The 19,356-nt window shown below is 40.2% G+C and overlaps 1 protein-coding gene across 8 annotated transcripts in view; it reads left to right on the forward strand.

Moving 5' to 3' along the window:
- ADRA1B (adrenoceptor alpha 1B) overlaps positions 1 to 19,356 on the forward strand; it is a 627,213-nt gene that overhangs the window by 20,846 nt on the left and 587,011 nt on the right. For 7 of the 8 annotated variants that reach the window (XM_073802761.1, XM_073802764.1, XM_073802767.1 and 4 more), the window contains exons 3-5: positions 6,668 to 6,988; positions 13,241 to 13,336; positions 18,609 to 18,751. The gene's annotated coding sequence lies outside the window, so the exon portion shown is untranslated. The remainder of the gene's footprint in view (positions 1 to 6,667; positions 6,989 to 13,240; positions 13,337 to 18,608; positions 18,752 to 19,356) is intronic. The other variant, XM_073802765.1, reaches the window with a different exon arrangement.

The raw sequence follows: 19,356 nt of genomic DNA on the forward strand, positions 1-19,356 counted from the left end.
CTAAGCCCAAAGTTTGCAGAAGGAATGAAATAACAAAGATCTGAGTGGAAATAAGTGAGAGACTAAAAAGACAATAGAAAAGATAAATGAAACTAAGAGTTGTGTTTTTGAAAAGATAAAATAGATAAAACTGTTAGCTAGATTTACCAAGAAAAACAATGAGGACTCAAATAAATAAAATTAGAAATGACATAGGCGACATTACCCATATGAAAAATATGATGAATGAACATTTTTCTCCTCTTCAAAGTACTCAACATTTTTCCCTTCTTTCTTGAGATAATCATGATTTTTCTGCTTACTCTTTTAATATGGTAAATTACATGTATAGGTTTACAAATGTCAACTCAACTTTACATTCCTGGAATAAACTCTACTTGATTGTGATACATTGTTCTTTACATATTGCTGGCTTTGATGTATCAGTGTTCATGGGTAAGATTAGTCTGTAATTTTCCTTCCTCAGAATACCCTCCTCAGTTTTTAGTGTCAAGGCTATGGTGGCCTCAAAACCAGTTGATGAGGGTTCCATTTTATTTATTGTAAAGTCTGACATGATTTCTTCTTTATATGTTTGGTAAAACTCATCAGTAATGCTATCTGGGCCTACAGTTTTCTTTTGGGAAGGTTTTAAATTATGTAATTAATTTATTTTATGGTTATAGTATTATTTTAATTTTCTCTTTCTTCTTGTGTCAGTTCTGATAATTTATATTTTTTTAGGAATTTGATTATTCAAAAATTTGGAATTTAGAAATATGTTTCAATATATTGTCCCTTATGATCTTTTTAATGTCTAAAATATCTAGAGTGATGCCCTTTTCATTTCTGATATTGATTATTTTTGTCTTCTCTTTGATCTCAATTTGTCTCACTAGGGATAAGTTTTTTATTCAATTACTTTCTACTCTTACCATTTTTTTCCTCCCACACTTTCTTTGGGTTTAATTTGTTATTTCATGTCTAACTTCTTGAGATGGAAGCATAGATCATTGACTTTTTTCAGTCTTTCTTTTTTTTTAAACATCTTTATTGGGGTATAATTGCTTTACAATGGTGTGTTAGTTTCTGCTTTATAACAAAGTGAATCAGTTATACATATACATATGTTCCCATATCTCTTCCCTTTTGCGTCTCCCTCCCTCCCACCCTCCCTATCCCACCCCTCCAAGCAGTCACAAAGCACCGAGCCGATATCCCTGTGCCATGCGGCTGCTTCCCACTAGCTATCTACCTTATGTTTGTTAGTGTATATATGTCCATGCCTCTCTCTCGCCCTGTCACAGCTCACCCTTCCCCCTCCCCATATCCTCAAGTCCGTTCTCCAGTAGGTCTGTGTCTTTATTCCTGTCTTACCTCTAGGTACTTCATGACATTTTTTTTTCCCTTAAATTCCATGTATATGTGTTAGCATACGGTATTTGTCTTTTTCTTTCTGACTTACTTCACTCTGTATGACAGACCTTTCTTCTTTCTTAATATAAGGGTCTTAAGATTGTAAGTTTCCCTATAAGCTTGATCTTAATTGGTGCCCCCAAATTAATTAATTATTATTGGTTATCTATTGTTACATCACCAGTTCCTATCAGAGTGCCCAGTCTCCCGTATGTTCAAAGTATTCCAAAGGCTTCTTATTTCATTCAGGAGAAAGCCAGAATCCTTGTATTGGCCCACTTGTCCCTCCGTGATCTGCCTTCTACTTCCTCATTGGTTTCATCTCCTATTGTTTACTCACTCCTGTATTCATCCCAGATTGGCCCTCCTGCTGTTCCTTGGAAACATCAGATACACTCTTGTCTCAGGGCCTTTGCACTTGCTGCCACCCATATCTGGAAAGCCTATACTACAAATAGATGCCTGGCTTGCTGCTTTCCTTCATTCGGGTCTCTGTTGAAATGTACCTTTTCATAAAGACCTTCTGTGACTACCTATATAAGATAGCACCCTTTAGCATACTCTGTCCTCTTTACCATTGTTTATTTTTCTTCATTATGCCTTTTGCCAACTGACACCAAATTATCTGTTTTTTTGTTTTGTTTTGTTTGGCTCTCCTCATCTCCCCTCTCTAGAATGTAAGCTCTCTGAGATGCGAGATTTTTTTTTTTCTGTTTTATTTATTGCTGTATCTCCAAAGTCTAGAACAGTGTCTGGAATATAGTAGATAATATACAATTATTCATTGATTGAATGGACTCTGTGCTTGGAGTAGATCTGGATTAAATATTTCTGAATCTATCATTTATCAGCCATGTGAACTTGAGCAATCAAATGAAACTTTCTTAGCGCCAGTTCCTTTATTTGTATAATGGGGATAATAATGTTGCCCTGAGATACTGAATATACAAGTTCCTTATGAAGTATAAAATTATAATGAGACATTTTTAATATGATAGTCAGAAATGTCTTAACATGTTTAAATTTCTTTCTCTTTGGACTTCCATGCTATTAAAAATTCACTCCTTTGGGATAAGGCATTTTGTTGCATTTGGCTCTAGTTGAATTATAAGTATGTTTCTTGGAAAGGATAACATTTTTATGCTTCTGTAGCTTTAACAAGTCAGCAGGAATTCACATAGAATTCATTGTCCCTGAAGGCATGGGATATAGGAGAGGTGTTTTTCAATGGAGAAAGCAGCAAGTAAGGATCTGAAGCATGGGGAGAGGAAGTTCTGGAAGGGCAGTTTTAAGTGCACACTGGGGAAAAAATTAAGAAGTCTTTCATTAGTCAGGTAAGGATAGGTTATGCTACAATAAAAAAACCACCTCAGAATTTCAGTAGCGTGACCAAGAAAAGGTTAGTTTCTTGTCCATATAAAGTATGCTGTGAGTCCATGCTACCCTCCAGGGGATGGGGGCAGGAATAGTTGTGTTATTATATATGTCTGTGTGTGGGACTTAGTAGGAAGTCTGAATTAAATAACTTTAATAAATTTAATAAAGTTTTATAGGATAATTGCAGTCCTATGTCCTGGCAGAAGATTTTAGAGTTTATGTAGGAATATACTTGAATATACTATTGTGATTCTGTAGCCCCTTCCACATAGAGTTTAGATGCAATTATTGCATTCTCCAACTAAAAGTTGTGTCATATATCTTTTGTGTGTGTGTGTATGTGTGTGTGTGGTGTATCTTGATGAATATATTTGTTTATGCGGGAATGGGACACATTATTTGAATTAGAACTTTAACTAAATGCTACCATTTATTGAGCACTTTCTATGTACCAGGTACACTCCCAGGTACCAGGGGCTTTAGACATCTTATCTCATTTATTATAATTCTGAAAACAGCTCCTTGAGGTAGGTACTATTGTTGTACGCACTTTATAGTGAGGAACCGATGTTCAGCAGTGTGAAGTAATTTGACTTTAGTCACACAACTAAGTGGCAGAACTTAGACCAAATTCAGGTCTGCTTGGCTCCAGAGGCCATGATCTTAACCATAATGCAGCGCTGCCCACCCCTCCCCATTTCCAGATAGTACGCCCTGGATGTATAAGTGCCGTTAAGTTTATCAACAAACCAAAATTGATGATGACAACATGATGATGATAAATGTAGTAATATGGTGGTGGTTATATTTGATTTGACAGCATTTGGGCCTAAGTTAGACTGCCAAAGGTGTCCTGTTGTATGTGTAACATTCCCAACATTATAATTACTCCTTTGGGTTCAGACTTTGCATGTGGCAGACCCCAGTTAAAATGCAAATGTATTTCCTGGGAGCAATAATAAGTTAACACCAATCATTATGACTGCATCAGCAAGAAATAGCCAATTTCTATCACCAGGGAATAATCAAGCAGAGAAGACAAAATTTAAAATAGTCAATGTGCTAGAAGGTAATTTAATGTAGTATATACTCAAATGAGAAATTAAATATAATTAGTGGAAGTTATATTTCACGTAAACATAATGGGTAGGCCAGTGAGGGAAGGGTCTCATAATGGGCAGTAATTATCAGGAGAGGTTTCTTGGAGTAGGTGGCACTTGATATGAGTCTTGAATTCCTGGGTGACTTGAAAACCATATGTTTGTCTCATAATCCTGATTTCCTAAACACTCTGTAGTAATTCTCTCTTATTTTTTTTTCTGCCTGTAACAGTCTATCTTTCTCCATATTCTTTTCTCTTCTTTCTCTACACTAATTTAAAAAATGTGACTTGAGTGGGAGCTTCATCTTTTTAAAGATCTTTGTCCTAGATAATGTTTAATGGTTCACAGATAGGCACTTAATCTGATATGAGCCAGTCCTAATACCCAAACTTACAGCCATAGTTGATGAGTTCAGTGGTGGGTAGCTGACCCAAGATTAGCCAGTTAGATCCATTTGTAGGATTTTTGAATTTGGGACTAGAGAAAGTAAGTCTCAGTTCCTCTGTGGGTTTGTGTATTGTGAGATTTGAGATACGGAAGCTATGAATATAGTTCAAGAAAGAATAAAGTCGACCTACAGAATGAAACACATGAGACACACAGAGAGGGTCTTGGTGGAATTTAAGTTTCTGATTCCAGAGGTCTCTGAGATCCACCATTAAGCACTGATGTGGTTATTCAATCTTCATATGAATAATTTCTAAATAATCTCCTCCCCCACTCCACCCCCCAACCCCCCATCTATCTTTTGCCCTTAGCTAGTCTGAGTTGAATTTTTGTCACATGCAACTAAGAGAGTCCCGGCGAATACTGTATTTTGTTTTATTGTAACTTCATGTTGAAATAGGTAGAATAAGAGATTATCTTTATTTCATAGAGAAGAAGATGAGGCTCAGAAAATATTATGTAGTGAAGAAACTGAAAAATATGAGAAGTTGATCCAAAATTTCTCACACTGGAGAAAACACTGGTAGGTACAGGGAGATGCAGGCAGGAAAAGTCTGCTAGTTTAGGAAACTCAGTGTATAAAGTATGAATAAAGTAGCTTTCCATTGCTGTGGGTATTATGAGTGCTCTGACGCCGAATTTGGTATCATTTTAGCTTGCGTTTTTCGTTTTTTGTTTTTTTGTCAGCAAAAGCTTGGCTTTTGAGGGAAAAGGAGGAAACCCAATTCCACCACAGCACCTATTTCCCATTTTACTTAAGGTCCATGGGGTTACCCAGGTGTGAAGTCAGTCATAACTCTCTGTACCTCAGGGGTGTAATACTGACAAGGATGGCTTTTGACAAGGGCTGATTTCAAAATGAAACTGAATGCTGATTGTCTCACTCTTATCAAAGCACGCTTGAATCTATATTAACCTAGGGACACCAAGAGATGCAGAAAGAACAATCCCTGGAGTTTAAGGACAAACTTTGCTTATGCCATCTTTAAGTAAAGAAAAGAAAAAGAACTTAGGACATTTAACAATTTATCTCCTCTTTTATTTCAAATAAGATTTAAGGTGGTTTAAAGGATATGAAAATATAGGAAGACAATAAGTTAAACGTAGAAGAGAACTGAAAAAATAAATGACCATAAGAGTTAGGAGTGAGGCTCATAAACAATGAATATGATACAATCCTATACATTATGTGATAACTGGTCCCCAATTTAGGCTTTAAGCTTTCTTGTCAGTGCAAACAGGGAAACCTAATTGATTACACAGTTTGCAATGTTCATGAGATAAACCAAAGCAAATCCTTGGGAGAAGTACAACTGCATCTGATCCTGTGACCAAAAACAACGTGTCCCTGGTTTCTTACAAAGAGAGTACTGTGTTATATAATGTAAAAGGCCTCGAGTGCTCCTTCCAGGAGACCCAAGGATGAGATTCACAGCCCTGGCAGTATTACTTCTCAAATTTTAATCATCTTTATAATTTCTGCTATATCTACATTTAAAAAATTATTAACCTAATATATTTCTAACATACGTTTCACTTGGATTCCATTTTTATTTTATTTTTTTATTTTTATAAATTTATTTATTTAATTTTGCCTGCGTTGGGTCTTCATGGCTGTGCGTGGGCTTTCTGTAGTTGCGGTGAGTGGGGGCTACTCTTCGCTGAGGTGCGTGGGCTTCTCATTGCGGTGGCTTCTCTTGTTGTGGAGCATGGGCTCTAGGTGCACGGGCTTCAGTAGTTGTGGCACGTGGGCTCAGTAGTTGTGGCTTGCGGGCTCTAGAGCGCAGGCTCAGTGGTTGTGGCGCACGGGCTTAGTTGCTCCACAGCATGTGGGACCTTCCCGGGCCAGGGCCGGAACTCGTGTCCCCTGCATTGGCAGGCGGATTCTTAACCACTGTGCCACCAGGGAAGTCCCTTGGATTCCATTTTAAACTTAATTTCATCTTAGCAAGGTAGATGGTCTAGTTCTAGTTTTTTAATACCCTTTAAATTAAGTTTATAAGTATTAAAATGAAAAAGTCTATTATAACCCCAAATTTTCTGATGTACCCCCTTGGTGCTACACCTTGGGAAACACTGGCTTAGGGAAAAAAAGAAATCCAACATTTGAATAACCATGACCTCATTACATCTTAATATCTCTCTTATGAAGTATTATGACCATCAGTGTTGAGAATTCTGAGGTTAAAGAATTTTCACAAGGTCCCACAACAACCAAGCCAGGATGAACCTCAAGTCCTCTGATGAAAGTCAAGTTCCAGCTTCTAGAGGAATGCATGGAGGGCCTTGTCCCCAAACCAAAGTTCAGACCCTCCTTGACCGTTTGCCCCTTTGCTTCCTCCCAGAATGCCTCATCCCCTGCTTGGTCCATAGTGATGCCAACCTGTGGTTATTGGAACCTGGTCTGCCAGACCAAATGGAGGAAGTCTGCCAGGCAGATGTGGAACCCAAAAGAGGAACTTCACCAACTGCTGTGGACAGCTCTAGCACTTCATGCCCCCGTGGACTTTTGGGGAAGTATTTTTGTGGCTCACCAGTCTCTCATTAGACAAAGGTCACTTGTCCTGTCTTGGCCTTCTCTACTGGTGGAAAGTACGGCTGGGAGATTTGGAATGGTTGCTGTTTGACTTTGATTCTTGGCACGACTGTCACCATGAGCTTTTTTGGTAAGATCACAAGCTGAAGTTTGTTGTTGAGGATTGCAGGATTCCTTCTAATCTTCGGGAACGTTTTGAATCATAACTGGCAGTGGCTTTCTGATGGCAACTTGAGCAAGCTCAGGGGGAGAAGCCATCACCCTCTCTCACACGAATATGACTTTGGGTAAATTACCTTGAACTCTTTACCTAGGGGTGTAATCTACATTCTTTCTGAGCCCTGATTTATAGTGTAAACATTTTTCTTCTTATTTTAATGAATAGAAGTAACGTTTTCTGCTCCATCCTTCTCTTAAAGAGATTTTAAAGTCTCTTATAATTAAAAAATCTTTATTATTTAAAAAATTTTTATTTTGCTATAGTTGTAGATTCACATGCATCTGTACAAAATGCTACAGAAAAATCCTGTGTACTTTTTTACCCAGTCTCCCCTAATGGTAACATTCTTAAAGAGATTTAAAATTTGCTGAGGTATAATTTAGATATGATAAAAATCACTCTTTTAAAGTGTACAGTTTGATGAGCTTTGACAAATATATACAGCTGAGTAACTGCTATCACAATCAAAAGATAGAACATTTCTATCATCCCAAGAAGTTTCTTCATGCCTCTTTGTAGTTAACCCCCTCTCCCCATTCCCAGCCCCTAGAAACCACTTATCTGTTTTCTGTCCCTATACTTTTGCCTTTTCTAGACTGTCTTTTAAATGGAATCATACAGTATGTAGTCTTTTCTGTCTTTTTATTCACTTAGAATATTGCTTTTGAGATTCATCCATGTTTCTGAATGAATCACTGGTTTGTTCCTTTTTATTGCTGAGTAGTATTCCACTATATGCCACAATTTGTTTATCCACTCACCAACTGATGGACGTTTGTGTTTTTTCCAGTTTGGGGCTATTAGGAATAAAGATACAATAAACATTCCTGTATAAATCTTTGGGAGGACGTATGTTTTCATTTCCCTTGGGTAAATTCCTCAGAATAGAATTGCTGGGTTGTGTGGTTAATGTCAGGGTAATGCCAACCTGGTAAAACAAGTTGGAAAGTGTTTTTTCCTCTTTTATTTTTTGAAAGAGTTCATGTAGAATTGATACTGTATCTTCTTTAAATGTTAGGTAGAATTCCCTAGTAAAACTGGAGTTTTTCTTTGTGGGAAGGACTTTAACTACGAATACAATCTCTTTAATAGATATAAGGCCACCCAAGTTTTCCCTTTCTTCTTGAATGAGTCTTAGTAAGGAATTTGTTTATTTTGTCTATGTTATCAAATTTATTGTCAGGAAGTTGTTCATGAAATAACATTATCCTTCCTAACATCTGATAGATCTGCTGTGACAGTCCTTCTTTTATTCATAACATTGGTAATTTGGGTCTCTGTCCTTTTTTCTTGATCTGTATATATAGAGGTTTACCAATTTTATTGATCTTTCCAAAGCACCAGCTTTTGGTTTCATTGTTTTGCTTACTAATTTCTGTTTTCTATTTCAATGTTTTCTGCTCTTATCTTTATTATCTCCTTCCTTTTATTTACTTTGGGTTTAATTTGCTCTTAATTTTTTAGTTTCATAAGGTGGAAACTTAGATAATTGATTTTAGACCTTTCTTCTTTTCTAGTGTGAGCATTTAATACCATCAATTCCTCTTCAAACACTGCTTTAGCTGGATCCTACAAATTTTTAAGATTTCTTATCATTTTAATTTAAACATATGTTTAATTTCCCTTGTTATTTCCTCTTTGACCTGTAGATTATTTAGAAGTGTTCTGTTTATTACCCACATATTTAAGAATTTTCTTAGTGTCATTCTGTTGCTGATTTATAGTTGACCACCATTGTCATCAGAAAATATACCTTTCTGTATTTTTAATCCTTTTAAATTTATTGAGATTAGTTTTATGCCCCAGAATATGGTCTACTTTTGAATATTTCATGAACATTTGAAAAGAAAGTAAATTCTCTGAGATGAAGTATTCTATACATTAGGTCAAGTTGCTTGATAGTATTGTTCAAGTTATCTATATATTTAATAATTTTTGTCTAATTTTTCTATCAGTTATTGACAAGAAAAAAGTTGAAATCTCCAACTATAATTGTTGATTTGTCTGTTTCTCTTATTGGCCATGATGTGTTCACATACTTCATCTGCCCCATTCTCTCTCTTCTTCTGGCACTCAGTTTCATTTATGTTGGGCAATTTGATATGGTCTCACAGCTCCTGGGTGTTTTCCCACTGATTGTTCTTCTCTTTTCATATTTGTAAAAATAACCTCTATCTTCAAATTCACTTATCCTTTCTTCTGCTGTGTCCCATTTGTTGAGAAGACTGCCTGGGCAGTTCTTCATCTCTGATGTTGTGTTTTCATGTTTAGCATTTCCATCTGACACTTTTTTAATAGCTTCCATCTCTTTGCTGAAATTCCCCATGATCCATACATTTCGTCCACCTTTTTATTTATTTTATTTATTTATTTTTTGTGGTACGCGGGCCTCTCACTGTTGTGGCCTCTCCCGTTGCAGAGCACAGGCTCCGGACACGCAGGCTCAGCAGCCATGGCTCACAGGCCCAGCCGCTCCGCGGCATGTGGGATCTTCCTGGACCGGGGCACGAACCCATGTCCCCTGCATCGGCAGGCAGACTCTCAACCACTGCGCCACCAGGGAAGCCCTCGTCCACCTTTTTAATGCTAAGTCCTTTAACATATTCATTAGAGTAGTTATAATGTCCCTGTCTGATGCTTCTAACATCTAGGTTATTTCTGGGTCTGGTTCTGTTGCATATTTTATCTCTTGACAGGAGGGTATTTTTTTTTTTCTTGCTTCTTTGTGTCTCTTATTATTTTCAATAAAGTGCTGGGTAAAAGAACAATAGAGACAGAGATAAATAATATATGATGCGGGCTTCCCTGGTGGCACAGTGGTTGAGAGTCTGCCTGCCGATGCAGGGGACATGGGTTCGTGCCCCGGTCCGGGAAGATCCCACATGCCACGGAGCGCCTGGGCCCGTGAGCCATGGCCGCAGAGCCTGTGCTCTGCAACGGGAGAGGCCACAGCAGTGAGAGGCCCGTGTACTGCAAAAAAAAAAAAAAAAAAAAAAAAAATGATGCCCAGAATGGCATTATGTGCCATGGAATTTGTTAGTATTTAAAACGCTTTTTGGCCATCCAAGGTGGGTGTTATTATTCTCCCATTTTAAAGGTGAGGAAAGTGTGGGGAGGGGAGGACAGCAACACAGTGCCAGGGATGAACTTGGTTTTGAATTATGGCTATGTGGCTGATCCCTTCCCTAACTGTTATGTGGGATCTTGTGGCACTGGGAAGCATGTCTGTGGAGCGGTAAAGACTGGAGGCTGGGAGGCCAGTCACAGCTGTCCCAGCAGTGCAGGGTGTGGTGTTAAATGCCCACCAGGGATCATTAATTCAAACGCTTAGAGTATACACGGCTCATTTAAGTGAATACACGTAGGCAGAAATATACGGCTCAGTATTAAAGACAAACTAGGGAGTGATGGGGACCGTGGTGAACTGGATGCACATGCTCCTTTCCAGAAGGACAGCTGTGACTCAGTTCTGGCTGACGGTGCCAGGTGCAAAACCAAGATTAGTGTTACCAGTTCTTGTGATGTTTTGATGGAAGCCAGAAATCTGAACTTAAATGTGAAGTATCCTGATTTTAAAGGTTGGCCACAGGTATAATTTTTAAAAATGTTTATTTAGGCCATACCATGAGGATTAAGCAAAACATGTCTGTAGGCTGTCAGCCTATAGGCCACACAAGCCTGGGTGGTGGCAGAGAGACTGCCCAGGTACTGCTACAACTGTGGACATGCAGTTTTACCAGGCATGTTTTTGGTCAAAGGGCTAAATGGCAGACTCCAGAGCATTTTCTATCAACATGAGACCATTCATTAGGTTTACTCATGGCTTTAGACTTTGCCAGCCTGGAGGTACATCTGTGTTTACTTTGATATCAATACCTGCCTTACTCCATATTTCATTTTTCTTTCTTTTTCATTGCAAATTCTTTTTTTTGAATTGAAGTATAGCTGATTTAGAATGTTGTGTTAGTTTCTGGTGTACAGCAAGTGATTCAGTTATATATATATATATATATATACACACACACACACACACACACACACACACACACACACACATATATATGTGTACATTCTTTTTCAGATTCTCTTCCATTATAGATTATTACAAGATATTCAATATAGTTCCCTGTGCTATATGGTAGGATCTTATTGTTTATCTATTTTTAATATAATGGTGTGTATCTGTTAATCCCAAGCTCCTAATTTATTCCTCCCCTGCTTTTCCCCTTTGGTAACCATAAGTTTGTTTTCTATGTCCGTGAGTCTGTTTCTGTTTTATAAATAAGTTCATTTGTATCATTTTTTTTAGATTCCGCATATAAGTGATAGCATATGATATTTGGCTTTCTCTGACTTACTTCCCTTAGTATGATAATCTCTAGGTGCATCCATGTTGCTGCAAATGGCATTATTTCATTCTTTTAAATGGCTAAGTAGTATTCCATTGTGTATACATACCACATCTTCTTTATCCATTCATCTGTTGATGGACACATAGGTTGTTTCCATATCTTGGCTATTTGTAAATAATGCTGCTATGAACATTGGGGTGCATGTATCTTTTAGAATTATAGGTTTCATCTTTTCTGGATATATGCCCAGGAAGGGGAATCTCCATACTGTTTTCCATAGTGGCTGCACCAATTTACATTCCCAACAGTGTAGGAAGGTTCCCTTTTCTCCACACCCTCTACAGCATAATCAAATTTGTAGACATATTGGTGATGGCTATTCTGACCAGTGTGAAGTGATACCTCACTGTGGTTTTGATTTGCATTTTTCTAATGATTAGTGATGTTATGACTTGCTCCATATTTCTACTTGTCTCCTACAGTCTCTCCCCAAGGGTGGCTGTTTACCCATGTATGCTCTGAGTAAGACAGTTTGAGAAAAGCATTGTAGCATAGTGGTTCATAGCTTGGTTTGCTTCTTTGATCTTCCATTTTCCACCTTTGTCAGAGGATATGTTTTTTACTCTCTTTGTACCAGTTACTTATCTATAAAATAGGAATAATTTGACCTACCTCCAAGGATGGTTGTGAGAATTATAAAAGATAAATATTGAGAGTTTGGAAAAATATCTGACATATAGTAAGTGCTCTACAAATGTTAGCTATTATCATTTAAATTTCTTCCTTCTTGGCCCTTCTATTGGAGGCATCTATCTTCTGTTTCTGAATTATTGGCCCCCTGGGAGAATTCACTTGGTGTTGCCCAGAACCCTCAGGATGCCAAGGCTGCATTTATTAATTCATTCAAAATATCCATCAAGACCTGCAGGTGCAATTCTGTTCCAGGCATTGGAGAGTTATCAGTGGTGCACACAATAGAAGGAGCTTGCATTTTAGAGCACAAGACTGACAATAATTGTGAAAACAAAGAAATGAGTGAAACTATTTCCAAGTGCTTATTGTTACGAAGAAAAAGAAAATGGTGATGTGATAGAGAATGAACAGGTGGCTACTTTATTTTTTATTTTTAAAATTTTAAAAATATTTATTTATTTATTTTTTTCTGCGTTGGGTCTTTGTTGCTGCACGCAGGCTTTCTCTAGCTGTGGTGAGCGGGGGCTATTCTTTGTTGTGGAGCACGGGCTCTAGGCGAGCGGGCTTCAGTAGTTGTGGCACACGGGCTCAGTAGTTGTGGCTTGTGGGCTCTAGAGCGCAGGCTCAGTAGTTGTGGCACATGGGCTTAGTTGCTCTGCGGCACATGGGATCTTCCTGGACCAGGGATCAAACCCATGTCCCCTGAATTGGCAGGCAGATTCTTAACCACTGCGCCACTAGGGAAGCCCCAACAGATGGCTACTTTAGATTGAGTGCTCAAGAAAGGCCACTCTGAGGAGTATCATTTGACATGAGGTTTGAATGACAAGAAAATACCTTTTCATTTAAAAATCTAGAGGAAGAGTGTTTCAGGCTAGTGAAATAGCAAGTACAAAGGCCCTGAGGCAGGATTGAGCTTGGTTTGTCCAGGCAACAGGCAATAGGTCAGAGTGGCTCAGAGATTAAGGGGATAGGAGGAAAGGAGATGAGGTCACTGAGCTAGCCAGGAACCATACCACACAGGCTTGGTAGACCAAGGCAAAGATTTTGGTTATATTTTAAGTCCTAGGTGGAGGGTTTGAAGCACAGGAGTTACAAGACTTTATTTATATTTCAGATGACTCACTCTTGCTGCAGCATGGAAAGACGGATTGGAGGGGAAGCAGAGAGGCCATCAGCCTCACTGTGAACTACTGTGGAATAGGCAAGGGAGGTAAGGGAGAATGGCTCTTTCCTAAGCTGTTTTTTCTTATTCATTCATTCATTCATCATTCAGTGGCTCTTTCTTGAGTGTCTGTTATGTGTCAGCAGTGTGTTAGGCCCTGGGACTACACTGATATATGATATTGTCATGAACTTTGCTACCATTGAACTTTCAATCAAATGTGCCTCTTGGTTTCCTGGGTCCTCACACAGTGCTGTCTGTACACATGATCTTTAGTGAACATTAATCCTAGAGTGGTTCATCTCAACCACATGCATCTTCATGTGGGCTCACCACTGGGGCGAGTAACCACGTAGGATTCTTTCCTCTGTAGGCACCCGCAACATCCTACCTCTCTTGGCAAAACGCAAGGGATGCAAATGGGGGCATGCAAAACGGATAAGGTGGGAGAAGGAGACCTCTGAGCTTATGTGCCAGAAGCCTAGAACCTCCTGGAAGCCTGAATGCGTTTGTGAGCATCAGGTTACCCGGGCCTCTACCTCCAGGGGAACATGGAGGGAATTACAGATCATAAAGGTGACTTTTCTTTCTGGGCTGTTCTCAGTAAGGTCATGTTTTTTTTTTTTTTTTAGAGAATTTTTTTAAGGTAGTGAAACAACATTGCCTAGTATGGAGAGCACTTTTTCAGATTTAATTCACAACTACAGGCTCTCGTGTGAAATTCAGGGTGTAACCACATTTCTCAAATGGTAAAGAAAATGGGCAATCAGCTTTTTTCAAATGAAACCAAGCACCTAATAACTGTCTTTCACTATGAGATAGGCCTGTGAAACAAACTCCCAAGAAAGTCTGCTGGGTGGGCTAAACTCCTCGATATCTTCTTTACAGAATAGAAATGTCAGTTACAATTTTTCATGGACAGAGGGAGGTTCAAGTTCAAGGAAGCAACGGGGAGTGGAACAATGATTTAGGAGGTTCTAAGTGTCTTTGGAATGAACACAAAGAGGAAAATACTAGGAAAAGGACAGGTGGAAAATCAGTTTAAGCCAGTTCCAGAATTTTTCTCACGGCAATGGAATCCTTTTTTCAGAATATTCTTCAGAGACCCAACATGAAAAAGAGAAAAAATAGGATCTGTTTTGAAAGTGGGAGAGTAAGTAGGGCTCAACCTGTTGCCATCCACCACACACCTCTCCATCCCTGGCAAGTGTTAGAGCCTCAGACCTTCAAGGAACCCAGCTGGAACCTTATTGACTTAAACCACAATACAGAACAAAGACTGTGTTAATTTAAATTTTATTTAGAGTATACCATATGCTAGGCAAGTTGCTAACAAAACAGTTTACATAACACAGTGTTACCCTTGACCCCATGAAATGAGTATTGTTACACCTGTTGTCAAGATGAGGAAACTGAGGTTCAGGGTGGCTAGATCATATGGCCAAACTTACACAGTTGCTAAGTGGCAAATCTTGGCTTCAAACTCAAAGCTGATACCAAAGAGTCTGCTTTTTTTTTTTTTTGCCACGCAGCGTGGCATGTGGGATCCCAGTTCTCTGAACAGGGATCTAACCCATGTCCTCTGTGGTGGGACCATGGAGTCTTAACCACTGGACTGCCAGGAAAGTCCCCAGAGCTTCTGCTTTTAACTAGTAAATTCTCCTAGCTCTCTCTCTTCGACAGATTTCTTCAGTTCTCATCAGGAGCACAAGCATTTCCAGGAATGTTTACAGAAAGGAGACAGGGAGGAGGAGAAGGAGGAAGAAAGAGGAATGTGGAGGGAGGCAGAGGCAGAGGGAGAGTAGGACTTAGACAAAGAGGAAGTTAGTGTAAGATGATAAAACCCAGGGAGCCAGCTGCTAAGCAATGAAACTCCATGGAAAATCCAAAGAAAGATAATACCACGAGGAGAGAGAGAAAGAGGAGGTGGGGTTCAGCTGTAAGGTCACTGCTTACTAGTGACCAAAATGCCAAGATTTCAGCCAGGGCTGGACCCCCCTGGTTTCTATTGTGATCTGGTTGACTTAGTCATTGAAAGTCAAGTTAATGGTGTCATTGAAAGTCGGGTTAATAGTCACGAACAAACAGATTAGGAGACTGGCCCAGGGCACAGGAGTCTCACCAGTGGACCAGCTAATTGGAGCTGGGCAGTCCTTTTGGGCACCCAGCTCATGAGGCCAGACAGTGCCCAGCCCCTTGGTGGTGGCTTTCCATGATGTCAGAGAATCATTTTGCCCCTGTTGACTGAAGTTTTAGCTAGGTTGCTGAGATGACTGGCTGGGTTGGGCTCCATGGGCTGACAGTGAGCTGACCCAGGGGACAACCCAAAAGACAAGAATAGGCATTGTTCTTCAAAAGAATAAAGCAGGGAAAAGAAACTAGTGAGAAACCTCTTAGCTTGTTTGTTGTTACTGGTCTCTGCCATTGGCTGGTTCACTTGTGTGGAATCAGTGGCCAAAAGCAGTAGTATTGACACCATGCAGCACCCAGGTCATGGGTAGCATTGGCGGCATAGCTCCTACCGCTATTAGGAGTTGGCTGGGTAACTGGGTGACAGTTGTAGTGGAAGTGCCTGCCTTGAGTGATAAGGGGCAGATCACTTCCTGATTCTCTGCCTCCGTTCACCCTTCTGAAGCACCATAATCACATGTGTTCCTTACCTACTTCTTTAGGTAAGGGATGTAGAGTCACAAGGCAAGAGTGTTGGAAAGCATCTTGAGTCTTCTGGGAAGAAAAGGAAAGAAACATTCAATGAGGACATACTGTATCCCAGGCAATTCACATGCCTTCTCTGATCAGATTTTTTTAAGGATAGGCAGTATTAACTCCATTTTATAAGAGATATTCAGAGGTTTCTAAGATTTGGAGAGATTGTATTGTCTGTCCAATTCTTCCACTCCTTTTTCCATCCCCTTCTTCTTTAGGTGCCTGTATACTTATAGATGCTTAGCCCTAACCAAAGGGCACCAGGATAGGTACCAAAAGGCTGGACACTAGCCCTGGCAGGGCCACTCCGTGGGCCAAGCAGATAACATGGCTGTGGGTGGCAGTCAGGAAAAGGATAACAGGGAGAGGAGAGTGATAATGAAAAGTGCATATAAAGGCATTCAGGTGTGAGAAAAACACACCATTACAGCAGTGAACAGGATAAATAAAGCCAGAGTTTTTCAGTTTACAGCATCCTGACTAGATCATCTCTTAGGTCATTTTGAGTTCCAATGTTTAATTTTTTTTGCCTCCCATCAAAACTAGCATATCCTTTTTCTATTCTCTTCAGGCTCTGCTTTCTGTTGGTAGAAGTGGGTGGTGGTAATGAGCTAATCAGATTAGCTAATCACTACTGTGGGCAAATTAGCTAATGGGCAACTCTTCCCATGACTTAATGCCATAATTGGATTAAAGCACCTCCCTTCTGATGTTGACCTGGGGGACTGACAAATGGTGGGAATTCACACTTCTATACCCAGAATCCCTGCAACTACACCCTGGGAACAGCACCCAGCACAGGGCTGGACAGGAACTGACATGTGACCCAGCTTTGTTTCCCTGCAATTATGGCATCAATAAAATGGCCAGAGCCTAATGATTGGACAAAAAACTCTGGTTTCCGTATTATGTGGTGGCCCCATAGTGGGTGGGAGGTGGCAGGGGTGGGGGAACCATGACAATGTTAAAGTCATTTTTCCCCAGTTTTATTGAGAAACAGTTGGCATACAGCACTGTGTAAGTTTAAGGTGCACAGCATGATAGTTCGATTTACATAGATTGTGAAATGATTACCACAATAGGTTCAGCTAACATCTATCTTCTCATACAGATACAATAAAAAGAAAAGAAGAAAAGAGTAAAGGATAAAAATTTCTCCTTGTGATGAGAACTCTTAGGATTTACTCACTCAACAACTTTTTTATGCTGTATACACTTGAGTGTAGAAAACGTTGTAATAAATATAGAATGAGGGGGCTTCCCTGGTGGCGCAGTGGTTGAGAATCCGCCTGCCAATGCAGGGGACACGGGTTCGAGCCCTGGTCTGGGAAGATCCCACATGCCACGGAGCAACTGGGCCCGTGAGCCACAATTACTGAGCCTGCGCGTCTGGAGCTTGTGCTCCGCAACGAGAGGCCGCGATAGTGAGAGGCCCATGCACCGCAATGAAGAGTGGCCACTGCTTGCCACAACTAGAGAAAGCCCTCGCACAGAAACGAAGACCCAACACAGCCAAAAATAAATAAATAAAAAGAAAATTATTAAAAAAATATATATAGAGAATGAGGGATCTGGAAGGAATTTTCCATAATTGTGGAAGCTGAGGCCCCAGAAAAATGAATACGTGCACTATCTTGGGTTTGTATAATGTTTTACTGTTTACAAAAGGGCTTTCCTGTTCATCATGATATTTGATCCTCTTACCAACTCCCCATATGGAAACAGAGGTAGGCAGTATTATTTCCACTGTACAGATGAGAAAACTGAGGTTCCCAGAGGTTGACTTTCCCAACAGCCAGTGCACTCATTGTCTTAGGGGCATTGGCATGGCAAGCCTTATACCTCATTGGCATCAACAGTCTTGTGGTTGGATTTCAGGTGTGGTGAGGAGAGGGTGGAGATGTAAGATAATTCCTCAAATTGCAGTACTTGGAGAGGCTGGCTATTTTGCACAAGCTGACAGCCAGCTCTGGTTCAGGTACTCTCCTGACTTCACTTACCAGGTTTAAATTGGCTCCTGGCCCTGGGTTTCCCAGGCATGGAAATGGCACCATCACTGCTTGAAGCAGAGGAGCAAGTGGAGCGCCTGGCACTCAGATGGCATTGCTCTCCCACACCTGAGCAGGTTGGAGGCTGGGTCAGTTCTCCCCAGTGTCTGTGCTTCACATGCTGGAGCCAACTTCTCTTCACACTTTCCTTCACCCTTCCCTTCATTCTGTGCTATGGAATCAGAAATGTCTGTTTCCTAACTTCATCTCTTTTGCCTCCATGGCAAGAAAGTCAGAGTTGGTCGAGGTCAATACAGTGACCCAGATGCTGTGCTCCTGACATCGGTACAGAGGCAAGCGGTACTTTGAGTTCACTCTTGAGGACCACACAGCTCAGTGGGATGGTTGGTCAGCCACATAGCAAAGTGAGTGAGTTAGGAATTGCATTTGGCTTCAAGTCACCGAGAATCAAAGCAACAGGGTTTAAACAAGTCTTTTGTTTCTTCCACATTCCGTGAAATTTGGAGCTGGATGGCCCAAGGCTGGTCTGGTTGCTCTGTCAACGTGGTGTCACCATGATCCCAGGTTCCTTCTTTTCTTCTGATCCTTTTTTTTTTTTCCCGTAGGATTGCTTCATGGTCAAAAGATGGCTGTTGGAGATCCAGTCTTCGTGTCTCAAACAGGAAGAAGGAGAAAGGGCCAAATGCAAATGGTACATAATAGCAGAGTATACCCTCTTTGAATGATTTCCTGGAAGCCCCACACCAAGGTATTGACTTACATTTCCTGAGCTACCCTATCTGCAGAGGGGTCTGGGAGAGGTTTCGTTTATCTTATTTTTTTTCTTAAATTGGATTGTTATCTCTGACAATACAGTCTTTGATATTACAAAAGAGGAGGAGAAGGGGTGTTGGGTAGATCGCTAGCAGCCTCAGCTAATCTGGGCAGTTTCAGGGCGTGGTGGTGTATTCCATGCATTCTGCTCAATGTGTGGTTTAGCTAAATAATGAAAACACTCTAGGCCTCAGTTTTCTCACCTTTAAAATGGACATAATAACACCTACCTTGTAGTGACTAAATTTTATAGGACTCATGAAAGTTCAATGAGAAGGTGTACGCCAATGTCTTAGAGCTATGGAGGTATACTGTAAGTGTCCAATAGGTGTTAGTTGTGATGGTGAGCACAGGAGATGGTGATGATGCAGATCCTGAACGCAGTCTGCCTGGGTTGTATCCCACCTGCAGCACTTTCTGCTCAGCCATGAGTGCGTTACTATGATTCAGTTTCTTCAGTGGTAAAATAGTAGGATGAGAGAATCTGCCTCTTTAAAATGCTCTCATATTGGGATGATCCGTGTAACGAGCTTAACAGAG

This window comes from Tursiops truncatus, chromosome 3, assembly GCF_011762595.2.
Source record: "Tursiops truncatus isolate mTurTru1 chromosome 3, mTurTru1.mat.Y, whole genome shotgun sequence".
Lineage (NCBI taxonomy): Eukaryota > Metazoa > Chordata > Mammalia > Artiodactyla > Delphinidae > Tursiops > Tursiops truncatus.